This window comes from Pristiophorus japonicus, unplaced genomic scaffold (assembly GCF_044704955.1).
Source record: "Pristiophorus japonicus isolate sPriJap1 unplaced genomic scaffold, sPriJap1.hap1 HAP1_SCAFFOLD_61, whole genome shotgun sequence".
In the NCBI taxonomy this organism is placed as follows: Eukaryota; Metazoa; Chordata; class Chondrichthyes; family Pristiophoridae; genus Pristiophorus; species Pristiophorus japonicus.
The window spans coordinates 3,886,180-3,912,769 of record NW_027254520.1 but is presented as its reverse complement, the minus strand read 5'-3'; the positions used below and the strand labels follow the sequence as shown (position 1 = coordinate 3,912,769).

The window sequence follows — 26,590 nt, the reverse complement described above, 5'->3', positions numbered from 1 at the left end:
TTCCACGCACTCTCTCACTTACACAAACACTCCAAGAAACTAAAAATTCTGCACCCTCCAAAGGCAGTTTTTGAAATTTGAAATTTGAAATCCGGGACAGACAGCACATTCCTTTTAAACAGATAGATAATGATCCGATACTGATAGCACACCATTTTGTAGAGACAGAGAATGAGTCCGGGCAGACCAGCACATCACCTTAAAATGGATACAGAAACACAATGAACAAAAACAAAGCATTCTGTAAAACTCTGCAGGCCGTGCACATTCTGTGGATGAATTTCCCGGGCTCACGTTCAGTCAGATGATCATTCCGATCTTTTAAGAAAAATGTAAAGTTTACAGATTTTTCCACGAAAGTAGCGCCTGGAAAAAAATAGGCAGCGAGGAAGGACAAAAGGGAATGCTTGTGATACAGTGGAGCGTAGGAGTGATTGAATAATAAATGGCACAATGCGAAAAGGCAAAGTGGGTGGTAAGCGGGCAATAAAGTAACAAAGGATGGACCAGAGGAGGTGTTAGTGTGAACAGCAGAACCATTAGCAGACAATGGGAGCGGTGCTTATGATCCGATACGTTGAACCGAATGTTGAGGCCAGAACACTATAACATGCCTGGAATGTAGGGTTTGAACGCCTTTTAATCAGACCAGGCAGCTTGGCCACCCCGGATTGATTTCCTGCATGATTTAAATTCGGCAGCCAAGGGACCAAATCCAAAGCCAGCTTCTCACATCTTTTCAGCGCGAGAGAAACAGGACGCAATCATATTCAGGGCAGAGTCTGTTTCAAGTTGAATTTGAGATTGACGTTGAATGTATGCTTATCCCTTTGGAGGTGAGCTCATGCGTGCAGAAAGGAAGATACACTGATCAAGTATTTGCCGGAATCAAACCGGGGTTGACGTTGTCCAATGAGACGCAGAGCCGAGTACATCTGAGAGACATGAACTTTACTCAGTTCGGTGAGTTTCACTTTGCTCCTGTGAATCTCCAGGATTTTTAGACGCTGTGTGAACAACGGAGTGCAATCACACGTTTTAATTTGAAACATGTCAGTTTTCTCACATGTCGACCGGCTGAGAAGTCGTTTTTTGACTAAAAGTTGGCAGGGCTCGTCCGGGATTTGAACCCGGGACCTCTCGCATTTCAATTATTATGATCCCAAAGCGAGAATCATACCCCTAGACCAACGAGCCGCCGACAGTGAAGGACGTAGCTCTCAGTTTCTGACGTTAGTTTGCTATTCGGCCCATCGTGCCTGTGCTGACTCTCAGAGACCGATCTCATGAGTCCCCCTTTCCATCGTCCTGCTCGTGGTTTCCCTTTGATGAAGTGATTATTTTTTGTGACATTACTTCACCAACGACCTGCATCCTTTTCAGTAAAAGGTGAATTTGGCAATGAGGATAAATGTGATTGAATAAAAAAACTAGGGGAAAATGTTTAACACAATAACGACGAAGCTGGGGGCATACGGGATCAGCAGTCCATTGCCTCAACCTGTCAGTCACCTTGTCTCATATTTACTGCAAAGTCAGACATCCATCCCCTACTTTTTGCTTTCAAACAGAGATAATGTGCACGAAAGTCTACTTCACCGCTTGTTTTGCCCGTGCAACCAGATCGACAGTGATGAAAATGTACCATTAGCTTCTTAAAGCACACAGCCTTCCTTTACTTCAGGTGAGTGACTGTCCGAGATGGTTGGTTTTGAGGCAGAATCAAAACAAATAATATAAAATTTCACCGGCGCGATAGCTGACCGCTGCAGGACTAGAACCTGCAATCTTCTCATAAGATCACAGTTACAATCGAAGTCAGACACCTTATCCTTTAGGCCACGCGGCCGCTATCGGCGGTGCTTAATTTGTTGTTTTTTATATTGAGAGCAAATTTGGGACAAGGGTTGCATCAAGGAGTGGATATCGGAAAACATGAGCATATTTTGAGTAATGAACAGATGCGCTGCGATATGGATGTAGACGGACACAGGCAAAGTCAATGTAGCTTGAAACACAAACGTTTAACAATTCGGTTCTCACAGCTGATAATCACACTCTTTTTTAATTGTACAGGATGATCCGGATAATGAGAAAATACGTTTTAAAGGGGTAATTGATGAACCGGAACTGACAACCATCCCGTTGAAACAGACACCGAATGATCCTGGACAGGAAGCACATCCGTCTTACACAGCTGTAGAATTGCCGTTCACGGACAGCAGTTGCCTTTCAGAAGAATAAAGTGGGATTTCCATCATTCCTGAATGCAATTGTGTTGTGCGTGATTGAGCGCGGTTCTCATGAGCACGCGGGACTGGGACGGTTGTTGAAGCCACAGGTGATAGACAAGCAGGAAAGAGGGAGGGAAATAAAACCAACCCAGACAAACAGACAATTTAAAACATATATATATATATCACAATAAGAAAATAAATAAATTTACAATTTTATTGCAAAAAATTGAATTTGATTTGATTGAAATAAATACAAAATTGTTTCTTAATCTATATATTTTTGATTGAACGAAGTCTGTGCGACTGCATGAAATCCACTGCAAATCAGGGTGTGCAGTCAGTAAATACCCAAACACAGTAAGCCCATGGTGTAAGACAAGTCACAAGGGAAGATGTGGGCAACAAAGGCCATCTTTTAAAGTCGCGATTGCTTTTCTGCAGGATCAGACAGAAGCTGCGTGTGCTGTGAAAGAGGTCAAATGTAATAGAGCCAATGCAGGCAGAACAGAAAAGCACATTTATTGTCAAAGTTAAAAAGTAGGGAATGTATGTAAATATATGCATATATAAATATTGATACATATATTTATATAAACAAAGTCAGTCAGTCAGTCATGTCTTGTCTTGTCTTGATTTGATTTGTATTTGAAAATAAGGGGGAAGGAGCTCATCATGTCACACAGCGCATCCGCAAGCTCTCGCTAAAATCGCTATGTTTCTAACTTATATAATTTGCCTTCTTTCACATGTGGAATAGCAAAATCCCACAGCAGATTCTTCTCCTGTCAGGCAGTCCCCGAATGCGTGTTGAATCAAATCAGTGTGGCATCAAGTTGCATGTAATGCATTTTTCCTCCCATGACATGAAATGCACAGTAAGATCGCGCAGAACGTTTCCACGCACTCTCTCACTTACACAAACACTCCAACAAACTAAAAATTCTGCACCCTCCAAAGGCAGTTTTTGAAATTTGAAATTTGAAATCCGGGACCGACAGCACATTCCTTTTAAACAGATAGATAATGATCCGATACTGATAGCACACCATTTTGGAGAGACAGAGAATGATCCGGGCAGACCAGCACATCACCTTAAAAGGGATACAGAAACACAATGAACAAAAACAAATCATTCTGTAAAACTCAGCAGGCCGTGAACATTCTGTGGATGAATTTCCAGGGCTCACGTTCAGTCAGATGATCATTCCGATCTTTTAAGAAAAATGTAAAGTTTACAGATTTTTCCACGAAAATAGCGCCTGGAAAAAAATAGGCAGCGAGGAAGGACAAAAGGGAATGTTTGTGATACAGTGGAGCGTAGGCGTGATTGAATAATAAATGGCACAATGCGAAAAGGCAAAGTGGGTGGTAAGCGGGCAATAAAGTAACAAAGGATGGACCAGAGGATGTGTTAGTGTGAACAGCAGAACCATTAGCAGACAATGGGAGCGGTGCTTATGATCCGATACGTTGAACAGAATGTTGAGGCCAGAACACTATAACATGCCTGGAATGTAGGGTTTGAACGCCTTTTAATCAGACCAGGCAGCTTGGCCACCCCGGATTGATTTCCTGCATGATTTAAATTCGGCAGCCAAGGGACCAAATCCAAAGCCAGCTTCTCACATCTTTTCAGCGCGAGAGAAAGAGGACGCAATCATATTCAGGGCAGAGTCTGTTTCAAGTTGAATTTGAGATTGACGTTGAATGTATGCTTATCCCTTTGGAGGTGAGCTCATGTGTGCAGAAAGGAAGATACACTGATCAAGTATTTGCCGGAATCAAACCGGGGTTTAGGTTGTCCAATGAGACGCAGAGCCGAATACATCTGAGAGATATGAATTTTACTCAGTTCGGTGAGTTTCACTTTGCTCCTGTGAATCTCCAGGATTTTTAGACGCTGTGTGAACAACGGAGTGCAATCACACGTTTTAATTTGAAACATGTCAGTTTTCTCACATGTCGACCGGCTGAGAAGTCGTTTTTTGACTAAAAGTTGGCAGGGCTCGTACGGGATTTGAACCCGGGATCTCTCGCATTTCAATTATTATGATCCCAAAGCGAGAATCATAACCCTAGACCAACGAGCCACCGACAGTGAGAAACGTAGCTCTCAGTTGCTGACGTTAGTTTGCTATTCGGCCCATCGTGCCTGTGCTGACTCTCAGATTCCGATCTCATTAGTCCCCCTCTTCATCGTCCTGCTAATGTTTTCCCTTTGATGAAGTGATTATTTTTTGTGACATTACTTCACCAACGAGTTGCATCCTTTTCAGTAAAAGGTGAATTTGGCAATGAGGATAAATGTGATTGAATAAAAAAACGAGGGGAAAGTGTTTAACACAATAACGACGAAGCTGGGGGCATACTGGATCAGCAGTCCATTGCCTCAACCTGTCAGTCACCTTGTCTCCGATTTACTGCAAAGTCAGACATCCATCCCCTACTTTTTGCTTTCAAACAGAGATAATGTGCACGAAAGTCTACTTCACCGCTTGTTTTGCCCGTGCAACCAGATCGACAGTGATGAAAATGTACCATTAGCTTCTTAAAGCACACAGCTTTCCTTTACTTCAGGTGAGTGACTGTCCGAGATGGTTGGTTTTGAGGCAGAATCAAAACAAAGAATATAAAATTTCACGCGGCGCGATAGCTGACCGCTGCAGGACTAGAACCTGCAATCTTCTCATAAGATCACAGTTACAATCGAAGTCAGACACCTTATCCTTTAGGCCACGCGGCCGCTATCGGCGGTACTTAATTTGTTGTTTTTTATATTGAGAGCAAATTTGGGACAAGGGTTGCATCAAGGAGTGCATATCGGAAAACATGAGCATATTTTGAGTAATGAACAGATGCGCTGCGATATGGATGTACACGGACACAGGCAAAGTCAATGTAGCTTGAAACACAAAAGTTTAACAATTCGGTTCTCACAGCTGATAATCACACTCCTTTTTAATTGTACAGGATGATCCGGATAATGAGAAAATACGTTTAAAAGGGGCAATTGATGAACCGGAACTGACAACCATCCCGTTGAAACAGACACAGAATGATCCTGGACAGGAAGCACATCCGTCTTACACAGCTGTAGAATTGCCGTTCACGGACAGCAGTTGCCTTTCAGAAGAATAAAGTGGGATTTCCATCATTCCTGAATGCAATTGTGTTGTGCGTGATTGAGCGCGGTTCTCATGAGCACGCGGGACTGGGACGGTTGTTGAAGCCACAGGTGATAGACAAGCAGGAAATAGGGAGGGAAATAAAACCAACCCAGACAAACAGACAATTTAAAACATATATATATTTATCATAATAAGAAAATAAATAAATTTACAATTTTATTGTAAAAAATTGAATTTGATTTGATTGAAATAAATAAAAAATTGTTTCTTAATCTATATATTTTTGATTGAACGAAGTCTGTGCGACTGCATGAAATCCACTGCAAATCAGGGTGTGCAGTCAGTAAATACCCAAACACAGTAAGCCCATGGTGTAAGACAAGCCACGAGGGAAGATGTGGGCAACAAAGCCCATCTTTTAAAGTCGCGAGTGCTTTTCTGCAGGATCAGAGTGAAGCTGCGTGTGCTGTGAAATAGGTCAAATGTAATAGAGCCAATGCAGGCAGAACAGAAAAAGCACATTTATTGTGAAAGTTAAAAAGTAGGGAATGTATGTAAATATATGCATATATAAATATTGATACATATATTTATATAAACAAAGTCAGTCAGTCAGTCATGTCTTGTCTTGTCTTGATTTGATTTGTATTTGAAAATAAGGGGGAAGGAGCTCATCATGTCACACAGCCCATCCGCAAGCTCTCGCTAAAATCGCTATGTTTCTAACTTATATAATTTGCCTTCTTTCACATGTGGAATAGCAAAATCCCACAGCAGATTCTTCTCCTGTCAGGCAGTCCCCGAATGCGTGTTGAATCAAATCAGTGTGGCTTCAAGTTGCATGTAATGCATTTTTCCTCCCATGACATGAAATGCACAGTAAGATTGCGCAGAACGTTTCCACGCACTCTCTCACTTACACAAACACTCCAAGAAACTAAAAATTCTGCACCCTACAAAGGCAGTTTTTGAAATTTGAAATTTGAAATCCGGGACCGACAGCACATTCCTTTTAAACAGATAGATAATGATCCGATACTGATAGCACACCATTTTGGAGAGACAGAGAATGACCCCGGGCAGACCAGCACATCACCTTAAAAGGGATACAGAAACACAATGAACAAAAACAAAGCATTGTGTAAAACTCAGCAGGCCGTGAACATTCTGTGGATGAATTTCCCGGGCTCACGTTCAGTCAGATGATCATTCCGATCTTTTAAGAAAAATGTAAAGTTTACAGATTTTTCCACGAAAATAGCGCCTGGAAAAAAATAGGCAGCGAGGAAGGACAAAAGGGAATGCTTGTGATACAGTGGAGCGTAGGAGTGATTGAATAATAAATGGCACAATGCGAAAAGGCAAAGTGGGTGGTAAGCGGGCAATAAAGTAACAAAGGAAGGACCAGAGGAGGTGTTAGTGTGAACAGCAGAACCATTAGCAGACAATGGGAGCGGTGCTTATGATCCGATACGTTGAACCGAATGTTGAGGCCAGAACACTATAACATGCCTGGAATGTAGGGTTTGAACGCCTTTTAATCAGACCAGGCAGCTTGGCCACCCCGGATTGATTTCCTGCATGATTTAAATTCGGCAGCCAAGGGACTAAATCCAAAGCCAGCTTCTCACATCTTTTCAGCGCGAGAGAAACAGGACGCAATCATATTCAGGGCAGAGTCTGTTTCAAGTTGAATTTGAGATTGACGTTGAATGTATGCTTATCCCTTTGGAGGTGAGCTCATGCGTGCAGAAAGGAAGATACACTGATCAAGCATTTGCCGGAATCAAACCGGGGTTGACGTTGTCCAATGAGACGCAGAGACGAGTATATCTGAGAGACATGAACTTTGCTCAGTTCGGTGAGTTTCACTTTGACCTGTGAATCTCCAGGATTTTTAGACGCTGTGTGAACAACGGAGTGCAATCACACGTTTTAATTTGAAACATGACAGTTTTCTCACATGTCGACCGGCTGAGAAGTCGTTTTTTGACTAAAAGTTGGCAGGGCTCGTCCGGGATTTGAACCCGGGACCTCTCGCATTTCAATTATTATGATCCCAAAGCGAGAATCATACCCCTAGAACAACGAGCCGCCGACAGTGAAGGACGTAGCTCTCAGTTTCTGACGTTAGTTTGCTATTCGGCCCATCGTGCCTGTGCTGACTCTCAGAGACCGATCTCATGAGTCCCCCTTTCCATCGTCCTGCTCGTGTTTTCCCTTTGATGAAGTGATTATTTTTTGTGACATTACTTCACCAACGAGTTGCATCCTTTTCAGTAAAAGGTGAATTTGGCAATGAGGATAAATGTGATTGAATAAAAAAACGAGGGGAAAGTGTTTAACACAATAACGACGAAGCTGGGGGCATACGGGATCAGCAGTCCATTGCCTCAACCTGTCAGTCACCTTGTCTCCTATTTACTGGACAGTCAGACATCCATCCCCTACTTTTTGCTTTCAAACAGAGATAATGTGCACGAAAGTCTACTTCACCGCTTGTTTTGCCCGTGCAACCAGATCGACAGTGATGAAAATGTACCATTAGCTTCTTAAAGCACACAGCCTTCCTTTACTTCAGGTGAGTGACTGTCCGAGATGGTTGGTTTTGAGGCAGAATCAAAACAAAGAATATAAAATTTCACGCGGCGCGATAGCTGACCGCTGCAGGACTAGAACCTGCAATCTTCTCATAAGATCACAGTTACAATCGAAGTCAGACAACTTATCCTTTAGGCCACGCGGCCGCTATCGGCGGTACTTAATTTGTTGTTTTTTATATTGAGAGCAAATTTGGGACAAGGGTTGCATCAAGGAGTGCATATCGGAAAACATGAGCATATTTTGAGTAATGAACAGTTGCGCTGCGATATGGATGTACACGGACACAGGCAAAGTCAATGTAGCTTGAAACACAAACGTTTAACAATTCGGTTCTCACAGCTGATAATCACACTCTTTTTTAATTGTACAGGATGATCCGGATAATGAGAAAATACGTTTTAAAGGGGCAATTGATGAACCGGAACTGACAACCATCCCGTTGAAACAGACACCGAATGATCCTGGACAGGAAGCACATCCGTCTTACACAGCTGTAGAATTGCCGTTCACGGACAGCAGTTGCCTTTCAGAAGAATAAAGTGGTATTTCCATCATTCCTGAATGCAATTGTGTTGTGCGTGATTGAGCGCGGTTCTCATGAGCACGCGGGACTGGGACGGTTGTTGAAGCCACAGGTGATAGACAAGCAGGAAAGAGGGAGGGAAATAAAACCAACCCAGACAAACAGACAATTTAAAACATATATATATTTATCACAATAAGAAAATAAATACATTTACAATTTTATTGCAAAAAATTGAATTTGATTTGATTGAAATAAATACAAAATTGTTTCTTAATCTATATATTTTTGATTGAACGAAGTCTGTGCGACTGCATGAAATCCACTGCAAATCAGGGTGTGCAGTCAGTAAATACCCAAACACAGTAAGCCCATGGTGTAAGACAAGCCACAAGGGAAGATGTGGGCAACAAAGGCCATCTTTTAAAGTCGCGATTGCTTTTCTGCAGGATCAGACAGAAGCTGCGTGTGCTGTGAAAGAGGTCAAATGTAATAGAGCCAATGCAGGCAGAACAGAAAAGCACATTTATAGTCAAAGTTAAAAAGTAGGGAATGTATGTAAATATATGCATATATAAATATTGATACATATATTTATATAAACAAAGTCAGTCAGTCAGTCATGGCTTGTCTTGTCTTGATTTGATTTGTATTTGAAAATAAGGGGGAAGGAGCTCATCATGTCACACAGCTCTCGCTAAAATCGCTATGTTTCTAACTTATATAATTTGCCTTCTTTCACATGTGGAATAGCAAAATCCCACGGCAGATTCTTCTCCTGTCAGGCAGTCCCCGAATGCGTGTTGAATCAAATCAGTGTGGCTTCAAGTTGCATGTAATGCATTTTTCCTCCCATGACATGAAATGCACAGTAAGATCGCGCAGAACGTTTCCACGCACTCTCTCACTTACACACACACTCCAACAAACTAAAAATTCTGCACCCTCCAAAGGCAGTTTTTGAAATTTGAAATTTGAAATCCGGGACAGACAGCACATTCCTTTTAAACAGATAGATAATGATCCGATACTGATAGCACACCATTTTGTAGAGACAGAGAATGACCCCGGGCAGACCAGCACATCACCTTAAAATGGATACAGAAACACAATGAACAAAAACAAAGCATTCTGTAAAATCCAGCAGGCCGTGAACATTCTGTGGATGAATTTCCCGGGCTCACGTTCAGTCAGATGATCATTCCGATCTTTTAAGAAAAATGTAAAGTTTACAGATTTTTCCACGAAAATAGCGCCTGGAAAAAAATAGGCAGCGAGGAAGGACAAAAGGGAATGCTTGTGATACAGTGGAGCGTAGGAGTGATTGAATAATAAATGGCACAATGCGAAAAGGCAAAGTGGGTGGTAAGCGGGCAATAAAGTAACAAAGGATGGACAAGAGGAGGTGTTAGTGTGAACAGCAGAACCATTAGCAGACAATGGGAGCGGTGCTTATGATCCGATACGTTGAACCGAATGTTGAGGCCAGAACACTATAACATGCCTGGAATGTAGGGTTTGAACGCCTTTTAATCAGACCAGGCAGCTTGGCCACCCCGGATTGATTTCCTGCATGATTTAAATTCGGCAGCCAAGGGACTAAATCCAAAGCCAGCTTCTCACATCTTTTCAGCGCGAGAGAAACAGGACGCAATCATATTCAGGGCAGAGTCTGTTTCAAGTTGAATTTGAGATTGACGTTGAATGTATGCTTATCCCTTTGGAGGTGAGCTGATGCGTGCAGAAAGGAAGATACACTGATCAAGTATTTACCGGAATCAAACCGGGGTTTAGGTTGTCCAATGAGACGCAGAGCCGAGTACATCTGAGAGACATGAACTTGACTCAGTTCGGTGAGTTTCACTTTGCTCCTGTGAATCTCCAGGATTTTTAGACGCTGTGTGAACAAAGGAGTGCAATCACACGTTTTAATTTGAAACATGTCAGTTTTCTCACATGTCGACCGGCTGAGAAGTCGTTTTTTGACTAAAAGTTGGCAGGGCTCGTCCGGGATTTGAACCCGGGACCTCTCGCATTTCAATTATTATGATCCCAAAGCGAGAATCATACCCCTAGACCAACGAGCCGCCGACAGTGAAGGACGTAGCTCTCAGTTTCTGACGTTAGTTTGCTATTCGGCCCATCGTGCCTGTGCTGACTCTCAGAGACCGATCTCATGAGTCCCCCTTTCCATCGTCCTGCTCGTGTTGTCCCTTTGATGAAGTGATTATTTATTGTGACATTACTTCACCAACGAGCTGCATCCTTTTCAGTAAAAGGTGAATTTGGCAATGAGGATAAATGTGATTGAATAAAAAAACTAGGGGAAAATGTTTAACACAATAACGACGAAGCTGGGTGCATACGGGATCAGCAGTCCATTGCCTCAACCTGTCAGTCACCTTGTCTCCGATTTACTGCAAAGTCAGACATCCATCCCCTACTTTTTGCTTTCAAACAGAGATAATGTGCACGAAAGTCTACTTCACCGCTTGTTTTGCCCGTGCAACCAGATCGACAGTGATGAAAATGTACCATTAGCTTCTTAAAGCACACAGCCTTCCTTTACTTCAGGTGAGTGACTGTCCGAGATGGTTGGTTTTGAGGCAGAATCAAAACAAAGAATATAAAATTTCACGCGGCGCGATAGCTGACCGCTGCAGGACTAGAACCTGCAATCTTCTCATAAGATCACAGTTACAATCGAAGTCAGACACCTTATCCTTTAGGCCACGCGGCCGCTATCGGCGGTACTTAATTTGTTGTTTTTCATATTGAGAGCAAATTTGGGACAAGGGTTGCATCAAGGAGTGGATATCGGAAAACATGAGCATATTTTGAGTAATGAACAGATGCGCTGCGATATGGATGTACACGGACACAGGCAAAGTCAATGTAGCTTGAAACACAAACGTTTAACAATTCGGTTCTCACAGCTGATAATCACACTCTTTTTTAATTGTACAGGATGATCCGGATAATGAGAAAATACGTTTTAAAGGGGCAATTGATGAACCGGAACTGACAACCATCCCGTAGAAACAGACAACGAATGATGCTGGACAGGAAGCACATCCGTCTTACACAGCTGTAGAATTGCCGGTCACGGACAGCAGTTGCCTTTCAGAAGAATAAAGTGGGATTTCCATCATTCCTGAATGCAATTGTGTTGTGCGTAATTGAGCGCGGTTCTCATGAGCACGCGGGACTGGGACGGTTGTTGAAGCCACAGGTGATAGACAAGCAGGAAAGAGGGAGGGAAATAAAACCAACCCAGACAAACAGACAATTTAAAACGTATATATATTTATCACAATAAGAAAATAAATAAATTTACAATTTTATTGCAAAAAATTAAATTTGATTTGATTGAAATAAATAAATAATTGTTTCTTAATCTATATATTTTTGATTGAACGAAGTCTGTGCGACTGCATGAAATCCACTGGAAATCAGGGTGTGCAGTCAGTAAATACCCAAACACAGTAAACCCATGGTGTAAGACAAGCCACGAGGGAAGATGTGGGCAACAAAGTCCATCTTTTAAAGTCGCGAGTGCTTTTCTGCAGGATCAGACAGAAGCTGCGTGTGCTGTGAAAGAGGTCAAATGTAATAGAGCCAATGCAGGCAGAACAGAAAAGCACATTTATTGTCAAAGTTAAAAAGTAGGGAATGTATGTAAATATATGCATATATAAATATTGATACATATATTTATATAAACAAAGTCAGTCAGTCAGTCATGTCTTGTCTTGTCTTGATTTGATTTGTATTTGAAAATAAGGGGGAAGGAGCTCATCATGTCACACAGCGCATCCGCAAGCTCTCGCTAAAATCGCTATGTTTCTAACTTATATAATTTGCCTTCTTTCACATGTGGAATAGCAAAATCCCACGGCAGATTCTTCTCCTGTCAGGCAGTCCCCGAATGCGTGTTGAATCAAATCAGTGTGGCTTCAAGTTGCATGTAATGCATTTTTCCTCCCATGACATGAAATGCACAGTAAGATCGCGCAGAACGTTTCCACGCACTCTCTCACTTACACACACACTCCAACAAACTAAAAATTCTGCACCCTCCAAAGGCAGTTTTTGAAATTTGAAATTTGAAATCCGGGACAGACAGCACATTCCTTTTAAACAGATAGATAATGATCCGATACTGATAGCACACCATTTTGTAGAGACAGAGAATGACCCCGGGCAGACCAGCACATCACCTTAAAATGGATACAGAAACACAATGAACAAAAACAAAGCATTCTGTAAAACTCAGCAGGCCGTGAACATTCTGTGGATGAATTTCCCGGGCTCACGTTCAGTCAGATGATCATTCCGATCTTTTAAGAAAAATGTAAAGTTTACAGATTTTTCCACGAAAATAGCGCCTGGAAAAAAATAGGCAGCGAGGAAGGACAAAAGGGAATGCTTGTGATACAGTGGAGCGTAGGAGTGATTGAATAATAAATGGCACAATGCGAAAAGGCAAAGTGGGTGGTAAGCGGGCAATAAAGTAACAAAGGATGGACCAGAGGAGGTGTTAGTGTGAACAGCAGAACCATTAGCAGACAATGGGAGCGGTGCTTATGATCCGATACGTTGAACCGAATGTTGAGGCCAGAACACTATAACATGCCTGGAATGTAGGGTTTGAACGCCTTTTAATCAGACCAGGCAGCTTGGCCAACCCGGATTGATTTCCTGCATGATTTAAATTCGGCAGCCAGCTTCTCACATCTTTTCAGCGCGAGAGAAACAGGACGCAATCATATTCAGGGCAGAGTCTGTTTCAAGTTGAATTTGAGATTGACGTTGAATGTATGCTTATCCCTTTGGAGGTGAGCTCATGCGTGCAGAAAGGAAGATACACTGATCAAGTATTTGCCGGAATCAAACCGGGGTTTAGGTTGTCCAATGATACGCAGAGCCGAGTACATCTGAGAGACATGAACTTTACTCAGTTCGGTGAGTTTCACTTTGCTCCTGTGAATCTCCAGGATTTTTAGACGCTGTGTGAACAACGGAGTGCAATCACACGTTTTAATTTGAAACATGTCAGTTTTCTCACATGTCGACCGGCTGAGAAGTCGTTTTTTGACTAAAAGTTGGCAGGGCTCGTCCGGGATTTGAACCCGGGACCTCTCGCATTTCAATTATTATAATCCCAAAGCGAGAATCATACCCCTAGACCAACGAGCCACCGACAGTGAGAAACGTAGCTCTCAGTTGCTGACGTTAGTTTGCTATTCGGCCCATCGTGCCTGTGCTGACTCTCACAGACCGATCTCATGAGTCCCCCTCTCCATCGTCCTGCTAATGTTTTCCATTTGATGAAGTGATTATTTTTTGTGACATTACTTCAACAACGAGTTGCATCCTTTTCAGTAAAAGGTGAATTTGGCAATGAGGATAAATGTGATTGAATAAAAAAACGAGGGGAAAGTGTTTAACACAATAACGACGAAGCTGGGGGCATACTGGATCAGCAGTCCATTGCCTCAACCTGTCAGTCACCTTGTCTCCGATTTACTGCAAAGTCAGACATCCATCCCCTACTTTTTGCTTTCAAACAGTGATAATGTGCACGAAAGTCTACTTCACCGCTTGTTTTGCCCGTGCAACCAGATCGACAGTGATGAAAATGTACCATTAGCTTCTTAAAGCACACAGCCTTCCTTTACTTCAGGTGAGTGACTGTCCGAGATGGTTGGTTTTGAGGCAGAATCAAAACAAAGAATATAAAATTTCACGCGGCGCGATAGCTGACCGCTGCAGGACTAGAACCTGCAATCTTCTCATAAGATAACAGTTACAATCGAAGTCAGACACCTTATCCTTTAGGCCACGCGGCCGCTATCGGCGGTACTTAATTTGTTGTTTTTTATATTGAGAGCAAATTTGGGACAAGGGTTGCATCAAGGAGTGGATATCGGAAAACATGAGCATATTTTGAGTAATGAACAGATGCGCTGCGATATGGATGTACACGGACACAGGCAAAGTCAATGTAGCTTGAAACACAAAAGTTTAACAATTCGGTTCTCACAGCTGATAATCACACTCCTTTTTAAATGTACAGGATGATCCGGATAATGAGAAAATACGTTTTAAAGGGGCAATTTATGAACCGGAACTGACAACCATCCCGTTGAAACAGACACCGAATGATCCTCGACAGGAAGCACATCCCTCTTACACAGCTGTAGAATTGCCGTTCACGGACAGCAGTTGCCTTTCAGAAGAATAAAGTGGGATTTCCATCATTCCTGAATGCAATTGTGTTGTGCGTGATTGAGCGCGGTTCTCATGAGCACGCGGGACTGGGACGGTTGTTGAAGACACAGGTGATAGACAAGCAGGAAATAGGAAGGGAAATAAAACCAACCCAGACAAACAGACAATTTAAAACATATATATATTTATCATAATAAGAAAATAAATAAATTTACAATTTTATTGCAAAAAATTTAATTTGATTTGATTGAAATAAATAAATAATTGTTTCTTAATCTATATATTTTTGATTGAACGAAGTCTGTGCGACTGCATGAAATCCACTGGAAATCAGGGTGTGCAGTCAGTAAATACCCAAACACAGTAAGCCCATGGTGTAAGACAAGCCACGAGGGAAGATGTGGGCAACAAAGCTCATCTTTTAAAGTCACGAGTGCTTTTCTGCAGGATCAGAGTGAAGCTGCGTGTGCTGTGAAATAGGTCAAATGTAATAGAGCCAATGCAGGCAGAACAGAAAAAGCACATTTATTGTGAAAGTTAAAAAGTAGGGAATGTATGTAAATATATGCATATATAAATATTGATACATATATTTATATAAACAAAATCAGTCAGTCAGTCATGTCTTGTCTTGTCTTGATTTGATTTGTATTTGAAAATAAGGGGGAAGGAGCTCATCATGTCACACAGCCCATCCGCAAGCTCTCGCTAAAATCGCTATGTTTCTAACTTATATAATTTGCCTTCTTTCACATGTGGAATAGCAAAATCCCACAGCAGATTCTTCTCCTCTCAGGCAGTCCCCGAATGCGTGTTGAATCAAATCAGTGTGGCTTCAAGTTGCATGTAATGCATTTTTCCTCCCATGACATGAAATGCACAGTAAGATCGCGCAGAACGTTTCCACGCACTCTCTCACTTACACAAACACTCCAACAAACTAAAAATTCTGCACCCTCCAAAGGCAGTTTTTGAAATTTGAAATTTGAAATCCGGGACAGACAGCACATTCCTTTTAAACAGATAGATAATGATCCGATACTGATAGCACACCATTTTGTAGAGACAGAGAATGACCCCGGGCAGACCAGCACATCACCTTAAAAGGGATACAGAAACACAATGAACAAAAACAAAGCATTCTGTAAAACTCAGCAGGCCGTGAACATTCTGTGGATGAATTTCCCGGGCTCACGTTCAGTCAGATGATTATTCCGATCTTTTAAGAAAAATGTAAAGTTTACAGATTTTTCCACGAAAATAGCGCCTGGAAAAAAATAGGCAGCGAGGAAGGACAAAAGGGAATGCTTGTGATACAGTGGACCGTAGGAGTGATTGAATAATAAATGGCACAATGCGAAAAGGCAAAGTGGGTGGTAAGCGGGCAATAAAGTAACAAAGGATGGACCAGAGGAGGTGTTAGTGTGAACAGCAGAACCATTAGCAGACAATGGGAGCGGTGCTTATGATCCGATACGTTGAACCGAATGTTGAGGCCAGAACACTATAACATGCCTGGAATGTAGGGTTTGAACGCCTTTTAATCAGACCAGGCAGCTTGGCCACCCCGGATTGATTTCCTGCATGATTTAAATTCGGCAGCCAAGGGACTAAATCCAAAGCCAGCTTCTCACATCTTTTCAGCGCGAGAGAAACTGGACGCAATCATATTCAGGGCAGAGTCTGTTTCAAGTTGAATTTGAGATTGACGTTGAATGTATGCTTATCCCTTTGGAGGTGAGCTCATGCGTGCAGAAAGGAAGATACACTGATCAAGTATTTGCCGGAATCAAACCGGGGTTTAGGTTGTCCAATGATACGCAGAGCCGAGTACATCTGAGAGACATGAACTTTACTCAGTTCGGTGAGTTTCACTTTGCTCCTGTGAATCTCCAGGATTTTTAGACGCTGTGTGAACAACGGAGTGCAATCACACGTTTTAATTTGAAACATGTCAGTTTTCTCACATGTCGACCGGCTGAGAAGTCGTTTTTTGACTAAAAGTTGGCAGGGCTCGTCCGGGATTTGAACCCGGGACCTCTCGCATTTCAATTATTATAATCCCAAAGCGAGAATCATACCCCTAGACCAAAGAGCCACCGACAGTGAGAAACGTAGCTCTCAATTGCTGACGTTAGTTTGCTATTCGGCCCATCGTGCCTGTGCTGACTCTCAGAGACCGATCTCATGAGTCCCCCTCTCCATCGTCCTGCTAATGTTTTCCATTTGATGAAGTGATTATTTTTTGTGACATTACTTCAACAACGAGTTGCATCCTTTTCAGTAAAAGGTGAATTTGGCAATGAGGATAAATGTGATTGAATAAAAAAACGAGGGGAAAGTGTTTAACACAATAACGACGAAGCTGGGGGCATACTGGATCAGCAGTCCATTGCCTCAACCTGTCAGTCACCTTGTCTCCGATTTACTGCAAAGTCAGACATCCATCCCCTACTTTTTGCTTTCAAACAGTGATAATGTGCACGAAAGTCTACTTCACCGCTTGTTTTGCCCGTGCAACCAGATCGACAGTGATGAAAATGTACCATTAGCTTCTTAAAGCACACAGACTTCCTTTACTTCAGGTGAGTGACTGTCCGAGATGGTTGGTTTTGAGGCAGAATCAAAACAAAGAATATAAAATTTCACGCGGCGCGATAGCTGACCGCTGCAGGACTAGAACCTGCAATCTTCTCATAAGATAACAGTTACAATCGAAGTCAGACACCTTATCATTTAGGCCACGCGGCCGCTATCGGCGGTACTTAATTTGTTGTTTTTTATATTGAGAGCAAATTTGGGACAAGGGTTGCATCAAGGAGTGGATATCGGAAAACATGAGCATATTTTGAGTAATGAACAGATGCGCTGCGGTATGGATGTGCACGGACACAGGCAAAGTCAATGTAGCTTGAAACACAAAAGTTTAACAATTCGGTTCTCACAGCTGATAATCACACTCCTTTTTAATTGTACAGGATGATCCGGATAATGAGAAAATACGTTTAAAAGGGGCAATTGATGAACCGGAACTGACAACCATCCCGTTGAAACAGACACAGAATGATCCTGGACAGGAAGCACATCCGTCTTGCACAGCTGTAGAATTGCCGTTCACGGACAGCAGTTGCCTTTCAGAAGAATAAAGTGGGATTTCCATCATTCCTGAATGCAATTGTGTTGTGCGTGATTGAGCGCGGTTCTCATGAGCACGCGGGACTGGGACGGTTGTTGAAGCCACAGGTGATAGACAAGCAGGAAATAGGGAGGGAAATAAAACCAACCCAGACAATTTAAAACATATATATATTTATCATAATAAGAAAATAAATAAATTTACAATTTTATTGCAAAAAATTGAATTTGATTTGATTGAAATAAATAAAAAATTGTTTCTTAATCTATATATTTTTGATTGAACGAAGTCTGTGCGACTGCATGAAATCCACTGCAAATCAGGGTGTGCAGTCAGTAAATACCCAAACACAGTAAGCCCATGGTGTAAGACAAGCCACGAGGGAAGATGTGGGCAACAAAGCCCATCTTTTAAAGTCGCGAGTGCTTTTCTGCAGGATCAGAGTGAAGCTGCGTGTGCTGTGAAATAGGTCAAATGTAATAGAGCCAATGCAGGCAGAACAGAAAAAGCACATTTATTGTGAAAGTTAAAAAGTAGGGAATGTATGTAAATATATGCATATATAAATATTGATACATATATTTATATAAACAAAGTCAGTCAGTCAGTCATGTCTTGTCTTGTCTTGATTTGATTTGTATTTGAAAATAAGGGGGAAGGAGCTCATCATGTCACACAGCCCATCCGCAAGCTCTCGCTAAAATCGCTATGTTTCTAACTTATATAATTTGCCTTCTTTCACATGTGGAATAGCAAAATCCCACAGCAGATTCTTCTCCTGTCAGGCAGTCCCCGAATGCGTGTTGAATCAAATCAGTGTGGCTTCAAGTTGCATGTAATGCATAGTAAGATCGCGCAGAACGTTTCCAAGCACTCTCTCACTTACACAAAGACTCCAACAAACTAAAAATTCTGCACCCTCCAAAGGCAGTTTTTGAAATTTGAAATTTGAAATCCGGGACCGACAGCACATTCCTTTTAAACAGATAGATAATGATCCGATACTGATAGCACACCATTTTGGAGAGACAGAGAATGACCCCGGGCAGACCAGCACATCACCTTAAAAGGGATACAGAAACACAATGAACAAAAACAAAGCATTCTGTAAAACTCAGCAGGCCGTGAACATTCTGTGGATGAATTTCCCGGGCTCACGTTCAGTCAGATGATCATTCCGATCTTTTAAGAAAAATGTAAAGTTTACAGATTTTTCCACGAAAATCGCGCCTGGAAAAAAATAGGCAGCGAGGAAGGACAAAAGGGAATGTTTGTGATACAGTGGAGCGTAGGAGTGATTGAATAATAAATGGCACAATGCGAAAAGGCAAAGTGGGTGGTAAGCGGGCAATAAAGTAACAAAGGATGGACCAGAGGAGGTGTTAGTGTGAACAGCAGAACCATTAGCAGACAATGGGAGCGGTGCTTATGATCCGATACGTTGAACCGAATGTTGAGGCCAGAACACTATAACATGCCTGGAATGTAGGGTTTGAACGCCTTTTAATCAGACCTGGCAGCTTGGCCACCCCGGATTGATTTCCTGCATGATTTAAATTCGGCAGCCAAGGGACCAAATCCAAAGCCAGCTTCTCACATATTTTCAGCGCGAGAGAAACAGGACGCAATCATATTCAGGGCAGAGTCTGTTTCAAGTTGAATTTGAGATTGACGTTGAATGTATGCTTATCCCTTTGGAGGTGAGCTCATGCGTGCAGAAAGGAAGATACACTGATCAAGTATTTGCCGGAATCAAACCAGGGTTTAGGTTGTCCAATGAGACGCAGAGCCGAGTACATCTGAGAGATATGAATTTTACTCAGTTCGGTGAGTTTCACTTTGCTCCTGTGAATCTCCAGGATTTTTAGACGCTGTGTGAACAACGGAGTGCAATCACACGTTTTAATTTGAAACATATCAGTTTTCTCACATGTCGACCGGCTGAGAAGTCGTTTTTTGACGAAAAGTTGGCAGGAAGTCGTTTTTTGACTAAAAGTTGGCAGGGCTCGTCCGGGATTTGAACCCGGGACCTCTCGCATTTCAATTATTATAATCCCAAAGCGAGAATCATACCCCTAGACCAACGAGCCACCGACAGCGAGAAATGTTGCTCTCAGTTGCTGACGTTAGTTTGCTATTCGGCCCATCGTGCCTGTGCTGACTCTCAGAGACCGATCTCATGAGTCCCCCTCTCCATCGTCCTGCTAATGTTTTCCCTTTGATGAAGTGATTATTTTTTGTGACATTACTTCACCAACGAGTTGCATCCTTTTCAGTAAAAGGTGAATTTGGCAATGAGGATAAATGTGATTGAATAAAAAAACGAGGGGAAAGTGTTTAACACAATAACGACGAAGCTGGGGGCATACTGGATCAGCAGTCCATTGCCTCAACCTGTCAGTCACCTTGTCTCCGATTTACTGCAAAGTCAGACATCCATCCCCTACTTTTTGCTTTCAAACAGAGATAATGTGCACGAAAGTCTACTTCACCGCTTGTTTTGCCCGTGCAACCAGATCGACAGTGATGAAAATGTACCATTAGCTTCTTAAAGCACACAGCCTTCCTTTACTTCAGGTGAGTGACTGTCCGAGATGGTTGGTTTTGAGGCAGAATCAAAACAAAGAATATAAAATTTCACGCGGCGCGATAGCTGACCGCTGCAGGACTAGAACCTGCAATGTTCTCATAAGATCACAGTTACAATCGAAGTCAGACACCTTATCCTTTAGGCCACGCGGCCGCTATCGGTGGTACTTAATTTGTTGTTTTTTATATTGAGAGCAAATTTGGGACAAGGGTTGCATCAAGGAGTGGATATCGAAAAACATGAGCATATTTTGAGTAATGAACAGATGCGCTGCGATATGGATGTACACGGACACAGGCAAAGTCAATGTAGCTTGAAACACAAAAGTTTAACAATTCGGTTCTCACAGCTGATAATCACACTCCTTTTTAAATGTACAGGATGATCCGGATAATGAGAAAATACGTTTTAAAGGGGCAATTGATGAACCGGAACTGACAACCATCCCGTTGAAACAGACACCGAATGATCCTAGACAGGAAGCACATCCCTCTTACACAGCTGTAGAATTGCCCTTCACGGACAGCAGTTGCCTTTCAGAAGAATAAAGTGGGATTTCTATCATTCCTGAATGCAATTGTGTTGTGCGTGTTTGAGCGCGGTTCTCATGAGCACGCGGGACTGGGACGGTTGTTGAAGCCACAGGTGACAGACAAGCAGGAAAGAGGGAGGGAAATAAAACCAACCCAGTCAAACAGACAATTCAAAACATATATATATTTATCATGATAAGAAAATAAATAAATTTACAATTTTATTGCAAAAAATTTAATTTGATTTGATTGAAATAAATAAATAATTGTTTCTTAATCTATATATTTTTGATTGAACGAAGTCTGTGCGACTGCATGAAATCCACTGCAAATCAGGGTGTGCAGTCAGTAAATACCCAAACACAGTAAGCCCATGGTGTAAGACAAGCCACGAGGGAAGATGTGGGCAACAAAGCCCATCTTTTAAAGTCGCGAGTGCTTTTCTGCAGGATCAGAGTGAAGCTGCGTGTGCTGTGAAATAGGTCAAATGTAATAGAGCCAATGCAGGCAGAACAGAAAAAGCACATTTATTGTGAAAGTTAAAAAGTAGGGAATGTATGTAACTATATGCATATATAAATATTGATACATATATTTATATAAACAAAGTCAGTCAGTCAGTCATGTCTTGTCTTGTCTTGATTTGATTTGTATTTCAAAATAAGGGGGAAGGAGCTCATCATGTCACACAGCCCATCCGCAAGCTCTCGCTAAAATCGCTATGTTTCTAACTTATATAATTTGCCTTCTTTCACATGTGGAATAGCAAAATCCCACAGCAGATTCTTCTCCTGTCAGGCAGTCCCCGAATGCGTGTTGAATCAAATCAGTGTGGCTTCAAGTTGCATGTAATGCATAGTAAGATCGCGCAGAACGTTTACAAGCACTCTCTCACTTACACAAACACTCCAACAAACTAAAAATTCTGCACCCTCCAAAGGCAGTTTTTGAAATTTGAAATTTGAAATCCGGGACCGACAGCACATTCCTTTTAAACAGATAGATAATGATCCGATACTGATAGCACACCATTTTGGAGAGACAGAGAATGACCCCGGGCAGACCAGCACATCACCTTAAAAGGGATACAGAAACACAATGAACAAAAACAAAGCATTCTGTAAAACTCAGCAGGCCGTGAACATTCTGTGGATGAATTTCCCGGGCTCACGTTCAGTCAGATGATCATTCCGATCTTTTAAGAAAAATGTAAAGTTTACAGATTTTTCCACGAAAATCGCGCCTGGAAAAAAATAGGCAGCGAGGAAGGACAAAAGGGAATGTTTGTGATACAGTGGAGCGTAGGAGTGATTGAATAATAAATGGCACAATGCGAAAAGGCAAAGTGGGTGGTAAGCGGGCAATAAAGTAACAAAGGATGGACCAGAGGAGGTGTTAGTGTGAACAGCAGAACCATTAGCAGACAATGGGAGCGGTGCTTATGATCCGATACGTTGAACCGAATGTTGAGGCCAAAACACTATAACATGCCTGGAATGTAGGGTTTGAACGCCTTTTAATCAGACCTGGCAGCTTGGCCACCCCGGATTGATTTCCTGCATGATTTAAATTCGGCAGCCAAGGGACCAAATCCAAAGCCAGCTTCTCACATATTTTCAGCGCGAGAGAAACAGGACGCAATCATATTCAGGGCAGAGTCTGTTTCAAGTTGAATTTGAGATTGACGTTGAATGTATGCTTATCCCTTTGGAGGTGAGCTCATGCGTGCAGAAAGGAAGATACACTGATCAAGTATTTGCTGGAATCAAACCGGGGTTTAGGTTGTGCAATGAGACGCAGAGCCGAGTACATCTGAGAGATATGAATTTTACTCAGTTCGGTGAGTTTCACTTTGCTCCTGTGAATCTCCAGGATTTTTAGACGCTGTGTGAACAACGGAGTGCAATCACACGTTTTAATTTGAAACATATCAGTTTTCTCACATGTCGACCGGCTGAGAAGTCGTTTTTTGACTAAAAGTTGGCAGGAAGTCGTTTTTTGACTAAAAGTTGGCAGGGCTCGTCCGGGATTTGAACCCGGGACCTCTCGCATTTCAATTATTATAATCCCAAAGCGAGAATCATACCCCTAGACCAACGAGCCACCGACAGCGAGAAATGTAGCTCTCAGTTGCTGACGTTAGTTTGCTATTCGGCCCATCGTGCCTGTGCTGACTCTCAGAGACCGATCTCATGAGTCCCCCTCTCCATCGTCCTGCTAATGTTTTCCCTTTGATGAAGTGATTATTTTTTGTGACATTACTTCACCAACGAGTTGCATCCTTTTCAGTAAAAGGTGAATTTGGCAATGAGGATAAATGTGATTGAATAAAAAAACGAGGGGAAAGTGTTTAACACAATAACGACGAAGCTGGGGGCATACTGGATCAGCAGTCCATTGCCTCAACCTGTCAGTCACCTTGTCTCCGATTTACTGCAAAGTCAGACATCCATCCCCTACTTTTTGCTTTCAAACAGAGATAATGTGCACGAAAGTCTACTTCACCGCTTGTTTTGCCCGTGCAACCAGATCGACAGTGATGAAAATGTACCATTAGCTTCTTAAAGCACACAGCCTTCCTTTACTTCAGGTGAGTGACTGTCCGAGATGGTTGGTTTTGAGGCAGAATCAAAACAAAGAATATAAAATTTCACGCGGCGCGATAGCTGACCGCTGCAGGACTAGAACCTGCAATGTTCTCATAAGATCACAGTTACAATCGAAGTCAGACACCTTATCCTTTAGGCCACGCGGCCGCTATCGGCGGTACTTAATTTGTTGTTTTTTATATTGAGAGCAAATTTGGGACAAGGGTTGCATCAAGGAGTGGATATCGGAAAACATGAGCATATTTTGAGTAATGAACAGATGCGCTGCGATATGGATGTACACGGACACAGGCAAAGTCAATGTAGCTTGAAACACAAAAGTTTAACAATTCGGTTCTCACAGCTGATAATCACACTCCTTTTTAAATGTACAGGATGATCCGGATAATGAGAAAATACGTTTTAAAGGGGCAATTGATGAACCGGAACTGACAACCATCCCGTTGAAACAGACACCGAATGATCCTAGACAGGAAGCACATCCCTCTTACACAGCTGTAGAATTGCCCTTCACGGACAGCAGTTGCCTTTCAGAAGAATAAAGTGGGATTTCTATCATTCCTGAATGCAATTGTGTTGTGCGTGATTGAGCGCGGTTCTCATGAGCACGCGGGACTGGGACGGTTGTTGAAGCCACAGGTGACAGACAAGCAGGAAAGAGGGAGGGAAATAAAACCAACCCAGTCAAACAGACAATTCAAAACATATATATATTTATCATGATAAGAAAATAAATAAATTTACAATTTTATTGCAAAAAATTTAATTTGATTTGATTGAAATAAATAAATAATTGTTTCTTAATCTATATATTTTTGATTAAACGAAGTCTGTGCGACTGCATGAAATCCACAGGAAATCAGGGTGTGCAGTCAGTAAATACCCAAACACAGTAAGCCCATGGTGTAAGACAAGCCACGAGGGAAGATGTGGGCAACAAAGCCCATCTTTTAAAGTCGCGAGTGCTTTTCTGCAGGATCAGAGTGAAGCTGCGTGTGCTGTGAAATAGGTCAAATGTAATAGAGCCAATGCAGGCAGAACAGAAAAAGCACATTTATTGTGAAAGTTAAAAAGTAGGGAATGTATGTAAATATATGCATATATAAATATTGATACATATATTTATATAAACAAAGTCAGTCAGTCAGTCATGTCTTGTCTTGTCTTGATTTGATTTGTATTTGAAAATAAGGGGGAAGGAGCTCATCATGTCACACAGCCCATCCGCAAGCTCTCGCTAAAATCGCTATGTTTCTAACTTAAATAATTTGCCTTCTTTCACATGTGGAATAGCAAAATCGCACAGCAGATTCTTCTCCTGTCAGGCAGTCCCCGAATGCGTGTTGAATCAAATCAGTGTGCCTTCAAGTTGCATGTAATGCATTTTTCCTCCCATGACATGAAATGCACAGTAAGATCGCGCAGAACGTTTCCACGCACTCTCTCACTTACACAAACACTCCAACAAACTAAAAATTCTGCACCCTCCAAAGGCAGTTTTTGAAATTTGAAATTTGAAATCCGGGACAGACAGCACATTCCTTTTAAACAGATAGATAATGATCCGATACTGATAGCACACCATTTTGTAGAGACAGAGAATGACCCCGGGCAGACCAGCACATCACCTGAAAATGGATACAGAAACACAATGAACAAAAACAAAGCATTCTGTAAAACTCAGCAGGCCGTGAACATTCTGTGGATGAATTTCCCGGGCTCACGTTCAGTCAGATGATCATTCCGATCTTTTAAGAAAAATGTAAAGTTTACAGATTTTTCCACGAAAATAGCGCCTGGAAAAAAATAGGCAGCGAGGAAGGACAAAAGGGAATGCTTGTGATACAGTGGACCGTAGGAGTGATTGAATAATAAATGGCACAATGCGAAAAGGCAAAGTGGGTGGTAAGCGGGCAATAAAGTAACAAAGGATGGACCAGAGGAGGTGTTAGTGTGAACAGCAGAACCATTAGCAGACAATGGGAGCGGTGCTTATGATCCGATACGTTGAACCGAATGTTGAGGCCAGAACACTATAACATGCCTGGAATGTAGGGTTTGAACGCCTTTTAATCAGACCAGGCAGCTTGGCCACCCCGGATTGATTTCCTGCATGATTTAAATTCGGCAGCCAAGGGACTAAATCCAAAGCCAGCTTCTCACATCTTTTCAGCGTGAGAGAAACAGGACGCAATCATATTCAGGGCAGAGTCTGTTTCAAGTTGAATTTGAGATTGACGTTGAATGTATGCTTATCCCTTTGGAGGTGAGCTCATGCGTGCAGAAAGGAAGATACACTGATCAAGTATTTGCCGGAATCAAACCGGGGTTTAGGTTGTCCAATGATACGCAGAGCCGAGTACATCTGAGAGACATGAACTTTACTCAGTTCGGTGAGTTTCACTTTGCTCCTGTGAATCTCCAGGATTTTTAGACGCTGTGTGAACAACGGAGTGCAATCACACGTTTTAATTTGAAACATGTCAGTTTTCTCACATGTCGACCGGCTGAGAAGTCGTTTTTTGACTAAAAGTTGGCAGGGCTCGTCCGGGATTTGAACCCGGGACCTCTCGCATTTCAATTATTATAATCCCAAAGCGAGAATCATACCCCTAGACCAACGAGCCACCGACAGTGAGAAACGTAGCTCTCAGTTGCTGACGTTTGTTTGCTATTCGGCCCATCGTGCCTGTGCTGACTCTCAGAGACCGATCTCATGAGTCCCCCTCTCCATCGTCCTGCTAATGTTTTCCCTTTGATGAAGTGATTATTTTTTGTGACATTACTTCAACAACGAGTTGCATCCTTTTCAGTAAAAGGTGAATTTGGCAATGAGGATAAATGTGATTGAATAAAAAAACGAGGGGAAAGTGTTTAACACAATAACGACGAAGCTGGGGGCATACTGGATCAGCAGTCCATTGCCTCAACCTGTCAGTCACCTTGTCTCCGATTTACTGCAAAGTCAGACATCCATCCCCTACTTTTTGCTTTCA

At 42.2% G+C, this 26,590-nt stretch overlaps 6 non-coding genes across 6 annotated transcripts; all 6 read right to left on the bottom strand.

Moving 5' to 3' along the window:
- Positions 1-1,109: 1,109 nt before the first annotated feature.
- Positions 1,110-1,197, bottom strand: trnap-ugg (transfer RNA proline (anticodon UGG)). The gene is given in 2 exon segments: positions 1,110-1,145; positions 1,162-1,197. It is a non-coding gene; the product is annotated as a tRNA-Pro (tRNA).
- A 9,294-nt stretch (positions 1,198-10,491) lies between these two features.
- trnap-ugg (transfer RNA proline (anticodon UGG)) lies at positions 10,492-10,579 on the bottom strand. The gene is given in 2 exon segments: positions 10,492-10,527; positions 10,544-10,579. It is a non-coding gene; the product is annotated as a tRNA-Pro (tRNA).
- Positions 10,580-13,603: 3,024 nt separating this feature from the next.
- On the bottom strand, positions 13,604-13,691 carry trnap-ugg (transfer RNA proline (anticodon UGG)). Its single transcript is given in 2 exon segments — positions 13,604-13,639; positions 13,656-13,691. It is a non-coding gene; the product is annotated as a tRNA-Pro (tRNA).
- Positions 13,692-19,864: 6,173 nt separating this feature from the next.
- trnap-ugg (transfer RNA proline (anticodon UGG)) lies at positions 19,865-19,952 on the bottom strand. Its single transcript is given in 2 exon segments — positions 19,865-19,900; positions 19,917-19,952. It is a non-coding gene; the product is annotated as a tRNA-Pro (tRNA).
- Positions 19,953-23,000: 3,048 nt separating this feature from the next.
- On the bottom strand, positions 23,001-23,088 carry trnap-ugg (transfer RNA proline (anticodon UGG)). Its single transcript is given in 2 exon segments — positions 23,001-23,036; positions 23,053-23,088. It is a non-coding gene; the product is annotated as a tRNA-Pro (tRNA).
- A 3,045-nt stretch (positions 23,089-26,133) lies between these two features.
- Positions 26,134-26,221, bottom strand: trnap-ugg (transfer RNA proline (anticodon UGG)). Its single transcript is given in 2 exon segments — positions 26,134-26,169; positions 26,186-26,221. It is a non-coding gene; the product is annotated as a tRNA-Pro (tRNA).
- Between the last annotated feature and the right edge of the window lie 369 nt (positions 26,222-26,590).